Here is a 12463-nt window from a genome sequence, read left to right as displayed (position 1 = left end):
CGCACCGAGACAACAGGCAAACAAACAAACAGGCATCGCCTCTGTTTGGTGGTGTGATGTCACCAGGTATGGTCAGCACGGTCCAGCTGCATCCCCGTCTGATGGGTGTGAGCAACATCCTCACTGCCTCATTAACAAATCATAAAATGTGCACATGGGCCTGTGGTGTGTCTGTGAGACAATGTTCAGATGGTCAGATCATGTGGGAGATGAAAGACTGAAACACTCGGGCAGCTGATGGTGAGTACAGTTACACACACACCAACAACGTGACTGTGTCAAAATGTGCACTTTTGTGGAGTAATTAGAGGGTTTGAGTGAAGGAGTGCCAGTGTCTCAGCTGGTGTGCGGGTGGAATAAAGTCAACAACGCTTCATTTTCTAAAATATAAATGATGAATGGATGACAGGAGCAAAGATGGGCCAATACAGAGAAGATTGTTTTATGGATTGCTTGGCAACTTCTAACAGGATGGATTGGTAGATTTAGCGTATTTTGGCTTTTGCACCCTTTTTCTTAGTCCTATTTTTGTCCCAATTTTATAATACTGAATTACCACAAAGTACAGTTGGTCTCAGAAGGTTCGCCCATAACTTTTTACGCTCCTTTCTGTCAAATAGAACCATGTATGTTGGAAATTCCCCGTCCTCTGTGTCTTATTTCACCCAAGGTGTTCCTCAAGGCTCAATTTTAGGCCCGCTACTGTTCTACATGTATATGTGTCCCCTGTGTCTGGTCATCAGTAAACATACTGTACATTACCAATGTTGATGACACTAAGTTATAGATTCCTTTCCAGTCGAACAACTATATCAGTCGAACCTAACTTTCTGAAATCAACTGCCGGACTTCTCAAAACTTCCTTAAAGAAGAATGACAAACAGAAATTACAATCTTGGTCCCATTTCACAAAACGTTAAGCCAACTGCCAAAAATGTTGGTGATACACATCTCCTGAAAAAAATAAGAGTCTACTGCAACAATATGTTTTTCTCTGGTTCTACTATTTATAGGTTTGTCTTCGTGTTAAAGGAGCAGTTCGTCCCTGGAAAAAGCCACCGTCAGTCAAAGCTGGTGTCCTCTGTAATCGATAGAAGCAATAATATTTGAAATTGGCGCAATAGCTGTGGAGAAAGTTGTACAAACAGCTCCTGGTTTCACCCATGCTACATTCCTACAACACCCAGCGTGCATTGCGCCCCTCCCTCTGAAAGGAACGGCTCAGCGAGAGACGCTGGAGTGAAATGCTATCGTTTTCCAGTCAAAGACATTGATCGCAGATTCTGGCCTTTGTTGTGATGTCCTGTTTGAGAAAGTTGTTCTGTCATGCTGAGAGCCCTCTTAGATCAGCTGGTCTTCTGCTTGTACCCAGAGCCCGACTGAAGACTAAGGCCTATCCTGCTTCTGCAGTCCAGGCTCCCAAACTCTGGAATGACTTAGCTACTGAAACCAGTTTGCTAATTCTGTCACAGCTTTAATCTTTTTTAAAAATTCTTTCTTGAAAAAAACTTTTATCTCCGTGCAAATAGTTAGTTTTTTATGTTTCTTCTTATATTATAAGCCGCTTGAGAAGCACTTTCTAAATAAATAAAGGTTATTATAGGAATGAAGTAGGAATATTCCACTCTATAAACATCAGTCCAAACCATATAACCAGTAAATTCTTCAGCTTTTATATCATTTTTCTGTCGGTACATGTGAACCTTTTATTTGCCGCCTTCTCCCTCCACAATCTGTTCGAAGCAGTCAACATCTTAGGAGTTTATTTGGAGCCACAATGACACGTGGCACTTTTGCAAGGATGAAAAATATCCCCCAGGCCTTAATATATGGCAAAACCCTGTAGTTGTGAATTCAGAAACTGTATAAAAACTTGCACACACTGTTACATGTGCGTGTGCGACGAGGCTATAATATGTTTGGACGGAGCAGGATGCCAGGCTGTGCCCGTTAAAGGCTCTAATGTGGCGGTGGTTTCATGGTGGTTGGCACAGATCAGCAGGAAGAGGGCAAAGAGAGGGATATAAAAAAAAAAGAGGGAGTGATGGGGGAGAAGAGGGAGAGAGAGAGAGAGAGGGGGATGTCTGGAAAAGGGGGGAACGAGTAAGAGTGAGCTAAAGAAAGAGGGTTATAGTTACAGAGGCACACCGCAGGCATCAAACATGGTGGATATGAATTCTCTTACTTTCTCTCGCTCTGTGTGTCCCCACTTCATCCCTCTCTCTCTCCCATTCACAGTGTGGTCCTGGGGTGATCAGAGTGGACCCTGCCCTCTCTCTCTCTCTCCACTTTCATCCCATCTTTTCTTTTCTTTTTGCCGCCTAGAAAAGAAGGGGGGGGGGAATCCAAACAGTCCGACTTCCCCTGAACTCATCTTTTATTAATCAGACCTCAGCAGTGTGTCAGTGGGGAAGAGTGACGCACACGGGTTTTTGCCTGGCGTACGCACACACACAAGAAAGGAGCAAGAACATGCAAGTGACCGCTGACAAATGCCTCGGGGTGTTTCATATTTCCTCCGCTGCAAAACAGGCCGTCGCAGAAAACAGCAGAGCGCTCGGTTTGTGCCTGAGTATGTGTCAAAGAGAGAGACAGAGAAGGAGGAATTAGAGAGACAGATGACTGGCCTGCACCACACGACCTCCCTCTCCCTGTCATTCATAAAGCCTCCCTCACTCTCTCTTTTTTTTTTTTCTCCTATCTCTCTTACACACACACCAGCTCACAGGCGGAGCGGAGCGGATATTCTGGGTGGTGTTATTCCAGGTGTGGAGTCGTCGAGGTCTCCATGCTGTGACCCTGTTATCCTGGGAAGAGGGAGAGTAGTAGAGGCATGCCGGGAGAGGAAGAGACTCTATATCAAAAACACATTTCGCCCCGAGGCTGTGTCACTGCAGCTATACGGCTACAAAATAAAGAGAGGTGCACGTATATGAAGACACACGTGCACATGTGTGTGCGTGCATGCAGACTTGCTTGTGTGCACAAGTGTGAATGCAGAAAACCTGCAGATGGAGTTTGTCGATCATTAACAGGAACAGTTTGACCAGAGCATGAAGCAGAAGGGGCCAAACTTATCTTCTTGTATTTCGTCAGTTATTAAACTGCTAAAAGTGAATTTCTGAAGAGAAAAGAAAAAAATCTTTCACTTTTTGCCTCCCAAATTTCAAAATAAAAGCTCTTTAGGAATTTTTTGAGACTTAAAAATGTTGCTGAAATTAAGAGATGATCTGTTGTCTCTGAGGTTTGGGAACAGAGACAGATCAGCACACACCTATTGAGACATGTTTGGGAGTGAATTTAAAATATATCAGTGCTCATTCTAAATAGTAGTTTATTATTTAAATATTTTCATTATGCGAGTTATACAGCACAATGCATAACTCACAATAAGGTAGTTTGCATTTGACAGGAGTTTCAGGGCCTAAAACAAAGAGAATGAAATTTGCATCATTATTTGCGATCACTTTCCATGCATCTACAGCGCATTGATGCAAACTGTATTAACTCCTATTATTACATGTTTATTCTTTTGTTTTAAGTCTCAAACAGCAGATTTACTCTAAAACCTACTTACGGTACTCTATTACAGTGGTTCCCAACCTGGGGTCCGGGGCCCCCTGGGGGTGCGCGAGGCTTTGTCTGAGATTGTCATGATTAGATTTGCACGTTAAATAAAATCATTAAAAAAGCACTCACTTTATAATCAAAAAGATATGTTTTTTTCTGACATGCATTCATACATGCATGCAGAAATGCCTACATCCACATATTTAAATATAACTAAAAGGGGTGTTTATTGTAATAACTAACGGCAAAGAACTACAGGCTGATTGGTTTCAATTTTTGCCAATAAAGATTTGGAACGAATCACTTCATTGTTTTGGTGACACTGATGTCTCTGTGTCTTTGCCGTCATTTCCTTTTAAGTGAAATAGAAATAAACAGGATTATTTACTCCTGCTTTAGTCCGGTTCCTTTGTGGTCAATTTCAATCAATTTCTCATCATTTCATAAAACATTACATTAGCATTTCAGGCCGCGCTCATCCCATTACATTTAAGTATGTTCAAATGGTAAAGTGAATAGAAACAGTGACGATTGCTTGTAAATAAAATAAACTTGAGCAAATAACTCTTTAAGAGTGATCTTTTCTTCCCGATTCAAATTCAAAACAACTTTATTAATCCTTCTAGGATCAACTGATTTGGAGCAGCTTGTATATAAAAGGCAGGAAGACACAGTGACATACAGACAACCATAGATTATACATAATAGCTCAAAATTAAATAAGATCTACAGATTCTGAGTAGACTGATTAAAAATAAAGAAAGAAAATAGACAAACTGGGTAAAAACAATAAAAAGGATCAGTCTTGATAAAACAATTAAATAGTTTCTGTTCTGAGCATAATGTGATCAATAATGCGACCTCCTCTTTATGGTTTCTCTTTATCTGTACAGTAAGTCAAGGTGAGCCGCCTCATAAGTTAGTCTCATTGAAATATGTAACGAGTTCGGGAAAATCCTGTTGACTCAGTGACAACTACATTAAGTTTAATCATGTCTTTGCTTTGGTGCAAAAATGTGCACAAAGTGTACCGACTGAACAGAAACACGGACTCATAAACATAAGTAACAGTTACTAACTTACAGCTGACCACTGACTAATGTCCTGTGGTGTTTCATGTTGTGCCTACATGGATGTGAGAGACAGCGATTTTGTGTGTGTGTGAGCGAGCTTTACTGTGAATCAGTTTTTTTACAATGCTCTTAAAAGCTTTGATGTCCTGAGTTCGCTCTCTCCCTCGACAATTAAAACTGTATCATTACGACCAATTAGATCCTCTGACGGGCTGAAAAATAGCAACTGCTACATTTGAGAAAACACAGAATGCTGAAATGCTTTTTCTGCAACCAAGTAATAAAATTTCATATATACATATGCATGTTTTGTGCGTGCTTTAATGCAGACTTTTCCTAAATACAGTAATAAAACAGCATTCCTTGAATCTGCGCTAAATGCTAGTTAGCGCTGGGCTGGACGCTGAATGAAGGGAGGAGAGGCGGGCTTACCGAGGCCTTCACCGCCAATTCTCAATTTTAACGACTTTGTTCTTTGATTAAAAAACGCCTAAACGGTTCCAGTTGAGCCGGAGCAAGAGAAAAGAAATAAAACTGGAACTTCTAAGAGATGAAAATAACCGTTGTTCTCCGCTTTTAAGAGGCACGTGTGCTGGGGTTGGCCTGAGACGTCAGTTACGAGCTGCAGATGTTTGTATGGTTTTTTTATGATTGTTGTTATTTTCAAATTGCGGCGTTTCCGTGATGAGCTTTGCACTCGTTAGTGTGCGTGTGTGTGTGTGTACGTGTGTGTGTTTGCGTGTGCAAAAGACAGAGGAACATGCACAGAAAAAAAAGCATAAATACTGCAAGCTTAATTAACCATATTTGTAATCTGTTGCTTTTAACAGCTCATTTTGCAGCCTGATCACAGGAAACTATGGAGGTGATTACACACGATGATAGACTACCTGCGCACACACACACCTGTAAATCCAAATAGTCCCTGGCAGTGAACAATAGGAGGCAATCAAAACCTCTGCCACATAATCCTTCCTTTTAATGACCTCATGCACACACACGCACGGATCGAACCATCATGTGGTTTCACGGGTTATGAGAGGAGAAAATGTTTTCACATCTTCTCCGTTAGATGGAGAAAGTCATAAAAACAGCACCTGCTCGCTTGTTCTCCCCCCACCCTGACCGCCCCCCGCCCCTCTGTCTGTCTTTGCACAGACTGAGGTAATGAGATGTTTTGTTTTGTTGCCGAGTAACGCACATTATACACAACACATTACATTTGCATTTTACGCCTCATCCAAAGCATCTTAAATAATCACGCAGGTGATGTTTCGGCACTTTGAGTCCTACCTGCAAAGTGAAAGCAGATTCAATGAGTCGGCCACTGTGCCACCAATATCCCCATCCTGCCTAAATTAGACAGTATTTTGAACCTTTCAGACACCGTAGGCCTATTATACATGTTCCATGCCAGCATGTGTATAGCTATCTTCCACACATTATGACTCAGCTTTGTAATGACTAGTTTTAGATCAGCCAGAGGAACTGTACGACTGTGTCTCCTGCTGACTCGGGTAAATATGACTGGAGCCAGTCCTGCGGAGCTGTTGACCTCTGTTGACCTGATTTAAGTTCAAAGTCAATTACATACAGCACGCAGCTAGAGATCATCATGGAGGACCACTCCTCCCTTTTTTAACTGTACTTCCACTTTGTTTTCCTTTTTTAAATCTACCCAGCCTCCCCGAGGCATCCCGCATTAGCATCTTATTTTACAGACATTAGTTGGCCTGAAAAGCCATGAAAATCTCCTGCTCCTCCTCCTCAGATGTTCTGTTTATTTTTGTGCGAGTCCAGGATACAAAACTGTTCTCTATTGATAATAAGTCACAAGCAACTTCTGGCTATGTCTTTTTAGCCCAGTTCCATTTATCACTTCTAATCTGAGTCTTAATAACTCTAAAAACTCTAAGAATTAACCTTTAAAGGGCACATATTTTAGCTAAGCAATCAATTGTCTATTATTCGAATGTGTTTTTGAATCACGTTGGTAAAGTTTGTTTCGTTTTTTAAAATTGTATACATATTTGAATGTAATTATTTTTCAGAGTCTCTCCTTCCTCCTGAAACAAACAAGCCGTTTTGCCATTCAAAGGTCAGACCTTAGCCACAGTATTTGGAGTGACTGCGTAGCTCCCGCACCGCACTGTCACTCCAAAATTGTAGAAAACATGGCTGCTCTAGGATCGGTTATTTGGCCTTATATGTACAAGCCAGAATCACCAGGAGATATCAGAATGCTAAGTTGAAATCTTGACGGCTTGACTACAAGCGAGTACAAGAAGGCAGCCTGGGGTGAACGACGGTGAATGACGATTGGTCGATTTCAGCGAAAGCAAGGTTCTACGTAGAAACCTGCAGCTGTTCTGAATGGCCCGTTTCAGAGGCGACCTTTTTAAAAATGTAATTCTGGAAAAACACGGAATTATGCAGTTTTCACTGTGAACAATTAACTACCAAATATGTGAAACCCATGCAAAATATGAGAATATCCATTTAAAAGATACGGCCTTTAAACAAGCATCAAACTACATGTGTGATGGGCCACAAATAAGCGTGTCAGTGTGGTTTCATGATACCTCTGCTGGCCTGAGATCCATGCTTAGGGTTCAGTGTAGCCGGTGCAGCAGTTTATAAAATTAACAGTCAGAATAACCAACAACACCTCAACTACAGTCTAGTTTAAAGGCCTTTTCACTGCCTGCGATTCCTTTGCTATTATTTAACTCTTTCACGTCCTTCTCAACTCTCCTTCTACAATGAAAAGCCGGGTTTAGAGCAGTTGAAAATGATGATAAATACCAGAATTGTTACATGGCAAACAGTGGTGAAATGGTTAAAATGTAGTTTTGTATTTAGAATGGGATGGACTAAATGTCCTGACTGAAACGTCGTTTAAATGAGTGAGACACTTTCAAACATCATGTGCTTGTTAGTTTGGTTGGCAGAAAATAATATATATAAACAGGCCGTGTTAGAGCACAAAGGTTTCAATTTACAGGTAAAAGTCCAGCAAATACTTATGGCAATGAATTAAAATCATATGGATTAAAAGATAATTTAAACTTATATTAACTTTTGTACCAATGTCTCCTTTCCCTCTCACATCTGCGAGGCCTGAACACTGATTTTTGCTTAAAGGAGTTTAAGAAAATATTAAAAGCCATACTTATGTTATTGATAAAACATATTTATGGACAGTGAAAGTTAAGTCTCAAATGCGTTTCGGTTTCATCTCATCAAAATAATGATGTGATAGGCTGCGTAGTGACAGACCTGGCTTAGCTCAGCAAAGCATTCTTGATCTGTGAAGAAAAGGATGAATCCAACACCCTGCAGTCCAGCAGCTTCAGGCTGTAACTCACAGTTTCACAGAGTTTGAGTCATCTGTGTCTTTCTCTTGCTTCATGTGTGTGTGTGTGTGTATTTGTGTGTGTGAGACAGGCTCTCGCAGCCAGAGCAGGAGTTCAACTTGAATAACATCCGAGGCGCACAGAGGCCTGAATAAACGGCGTCACGACCAGAACCGGCTCGTAAAAAAATTCAATAAATGTCATACATCCATCAACTTCTATCAAGCGCGTCAGTAAATAGCACGTTTTCAATGGAAGGTTAACTTTATGAAGGGGAGCAAGGGTCACTTCACTTGGATGACGAGTGACTCTGGGCCAGCATAAGCAGGATTTGCTTGCAGGGGCCCCGGCCGTTTGTTTTGCAGTGTTGGCACAACCGCACACAGGCATGGAGTTCAAGTTATGACTTTCCCAGTGGAGCCATACAGGGGATCCGGCAGTTTTTGTCTGGGACTCGGCCCCCCCAGATCGGGCTGCAAAGGTGGCGAGGGCACCTTAAATCTGGAGGGGAAAAGATGCCTTCTACATCTCTGTGTCTGCTGTTTGACTTCACTGTTTCCACAGTTGTAGCAGCAAAACACTTCAGGAAAGATTAAAATAACACATTACAAAGTGTGGAAAGGTATCACTCCTGAAACCTTTAAAAAGCACCATTACCACTGCGCTGTATGTAGGTCTCTCTCTCGCTCTCTCACAGAAACCCACACACCTTCCCTGCCGCTCATGCCACTTCCGCCATAAAAGCCCTGGCAGTGATCCACGTGCCCATTAGCACGCGCTAAATAACTGTTAACAATGTATTACCCAGACTCCCCTGCTCCGGCACTTCTACCCTGCCCCGCGTCCCTTCAAAGCTCACAGGTAATTATGTCAAAGGTTTTTAATAAACAGCCTATTCAGTGCGCAGTGGGTTTACGCCTACCTTCAGAGTGACAAAAAAAGTGTTTTTAAAGCGACACTTGGATAAATAGGCCGGCTTCTTATTGGTTGAATCACGCAGAAAGCCGTTAAACATAACTGGGTTAAAGCGCACCTGCACGTGATCATTTAATTAAGCCGGATTAGCAAACAAAGGCTAGCCGGCTAAATTGTGGCGTCAGACTAAAAATATAGCGATAACAGGGCTCAATTTATATTATTAAGCTTATTTCTCGTGATTTAAAAGTAAATTCGTTTAAATCAATTTAAATTGCCCACCCTTAATTATTTAATGTCGTACAAAATAATTGTGCAAGACTACGTCGCAAAAAATCAAAACAAACAGGCTAATACCTAGCTTACATAGCCTATTTCAAATAATGTTGGCCTATCCAATCCAGTGCAGGTGTTGACAATTTATAACGGTAAACAGAGGGCCTCGCTAATACACTGAAATGAATACAAACGCATAAAAATAAGGAAATAGGCTACAACACTTCCAAAGCCCAGGAATTTCCCGGTTACTAATGTGTCAAACCCAACGTCCATGTCAAAGAGCTGCCAGATTGGAAATAACAGACAGGGCTGGCGACAGAAAGCTTCCCACAGTTTTTAGACACAGTCCGCAGCTGCGACTCTCTGCCAGGCCGCAGAGAAACAAAACGAGACAATATATTCTTTAAGACCCACATTTATAATCTCATTACCTCAGAACGCTTTATGGACATTTTTGCTGTATCTATACTGATGCTAAACCACCTATAGTGACACTGTAGTGAGCAGACGATAGCCTACAAGTTTAAGAAGTTGCTTTTTAGAGAGTCAGTTGTATTTTCTTCCTTACTTTATTTACATTATTCTACCGGCTGTGACCGGCGGTTGTGTCCAACGTTAGTTTATAATCACTTTTAAATAAATATATAAAACACCTTAAACATTAAAAAGGTAGGCTACTATCAATCAAATACCAACCGTCAACGTGGTAAGTAGATCCTAGGACACTGCACCTGCTAACGATAAATAACACGAATAAAATTAACCAAAAACAATGTGTCTGAATCCGTGTATCAATAATAAAAAGAAATTAAACACTAAACATTATTGCAATGGATTTTTTTTTTTTTTTGGTGGAGACTAAAGCAAACGGTCCCTACTATAAACTGCGTCAATTAACGGTTAACAGGCCTAAACAGACGCAGTGCTTTGTCCCAGGCTGTGAGAGCCTTATGTTTATGAAACTAAATATATATACCGCTTATAATTAAATATCAGCAATAAAAGGTAAATATTATTAGTATTATTATTATAATTATTTCCAAGATGGCAACATTTCTCTTCTTTGGTTTTATTTTTTCCTAAATAGTAAAGATGCAATAGGAAATATTTTTATATACTTTGTGAACGGTGTCAATAATAATTATTGTTTTAAAACCTTAATATTGAATGCAATTCCAGTTTACAAATGTGCTTAAACCTTACTTGTGTCTCAAAGAAAAAAAATTGCTATTTAAGCAAAAATAAATAAATCGAAAGTAAGATCAAAAGTACGTTTTTAGAGGACGTTTTTTTTTTGTTAATTTAAGGGCTGATTATATATCTGAGTTTGCAATTAGAAACGTCGTTAACGTTGTGCTATTATATTACATCTATTTATAATTTGAACTTAACACATTTTAGGGCAAACGCTATATTATACATTTTAAAAACCATTTACGCGAAAGGAATAATAAGTGACGCGGCTGTGGGCTCATGGTGAATCGAAACTATTTGAAACAGCGGAACCGCTTTAATTCTCACGGAGTTATTAGGGAATCTCACATATTTTAAAGCCCACGGGAAGTTTGAGTCGAGGCTTTTGATCTGATAACCCACGCGGATTTGGGCATAGACCTTCCCCGTGACGTTCAATCATTTACACTGAATTTATGCCAATAAACGATGACGACGTGTTGTTTATTTAACCAAGAAGCCACGAGAGGCCCTGAGCTCTGCAGTGATTTTAGCGGAGGAAACATCGCTGAGGCAAAAAATTAAACCCTGATGGCACTGAAGGCGTTTCACTTCATCAGAAGTAACTCTTCGAGACGTTAATTGTTCCATTAACATGCAAATGTTTCATATTTTCCTGTTTTGCTGTCAGTTGTGTTCATTATGTCTGTATATCGGCTCAAGGCCATTAAGAAATTAACCGTCAGTTTGAGAACCAGCACGCGCACACACGCACGCACGCGCAGGGCCTCGCAGCTTTGTTTATTTATAGCAGGTTCTTTCCTCCATATGTTGCGGCCTCCACACGCACGCACCCCGAAACGCATTCGCCGTGTGACCGCACGCTCATGTACGCGGCCTTGAAAGTGTAAAATCATTTCCAAACGTTCATTCAACACTTTTCTTAACTCACTTCAGCTGCTTTTGTTATAATGTATTTCTGAACCTATCATATCTTCATCTATACGGCTGGTATTTTAGATTTATCTAACTGACTCACAGAAGACCGGATGGGGCAATATGTAGGAGTATTTCATTACATTTATTCCATCTTCAGACCAAAATAAAAAACACTGTAGGCGCAGTGATCATTTATTATCATTAAATAACATTTTTAAACATATCCGTATTGTATTTATATTTAGCTGCACATACAAACCTTCATTGGGATTTTAAATATTTAATTGTATCAGTCATTTAGTGTTGTAATCAGCAATAATAAATAACCATGACTACATTGTTATGAAAGTTCAGCTTCTCAGATGATAGTATTTATCTTTTTTTCTAGAACATTTGTGTTGCTGCAGTAAAACAAGGATGTCTGCTGCACGCTTGTGTTAGGCTTTTGTTTATTTGTGTTTATTAAATACAGCTTGTTATAATGTTGTTTGTTGCCCTAAATGACATGTGGTGACAATGTTTGGAGAAGTAATAGAAATCATTCACACACAGCTCAAAGACCGAGTTCTCAATTCACATTGTTTCACTTTTGTCTTTAGTTTGAGCATGTTTATTCTCTCTGTAAAGGACACTGACGATGTATAGAGCACAAGCAGCTTGACCAGATGTATTTCGCCCACTCTAGTTGTAATTATTAAATGCACAAACACATTGAGAGACATTTCCTCTGTTAAACACACAGCCTACATGCTATATACAAGGCTCGTTTCCAGGGTGGGGGCCACAAGTGTCCGCGTGCAGGAGGTACTAATGGCCAGATATGCAAAGCATGTCGGGCCGGTGTGTGAAAATGCGCGCAATGCCTCAGAGAGAAGCTCCTCGCGCTCCTTCCCCTGAAGACATGATTCAATCACCAGCTTTACTTTGACCACATAAGGCGGCACGAGCGGCCCCACAGCGGGCGGGACCAGCAAAAAGTTCCGGGGGGCTGTGATTACTTGTGATTGGTTGCTCCGTGTTGTGATTGACAGGTCCCTTTCCCCGGCTCTCCTCTAAGCTCCGGTTGTTGACACACTCCTAAAGTCCGCGCGGCTCTCACGGATAACGGAGACTTTATTACAGCTTGTGCCGGCTCGCGCTGTTTCCTCTGCTGTCCGG

Source organism: Semicossyphus pulcher, unplaced genomic scaffold (assembly GCF_022749685.1).
Source record: "Semicossyphus pulcher isolate SPU_LCO1_2020_fin unplaced genomic scaffold, fSemPul1.0.p SCAF_11, whole genome shotgun sequence".
Lineage (NCBI taxonomy): Eukaryota > Metazoa > Chordata > Actinopteri > Labriformes > Labridae > Semicossyphus > Semicossyphus pulcher.
Note: the sequence above shows the minus strand (reverse complement) of the source record.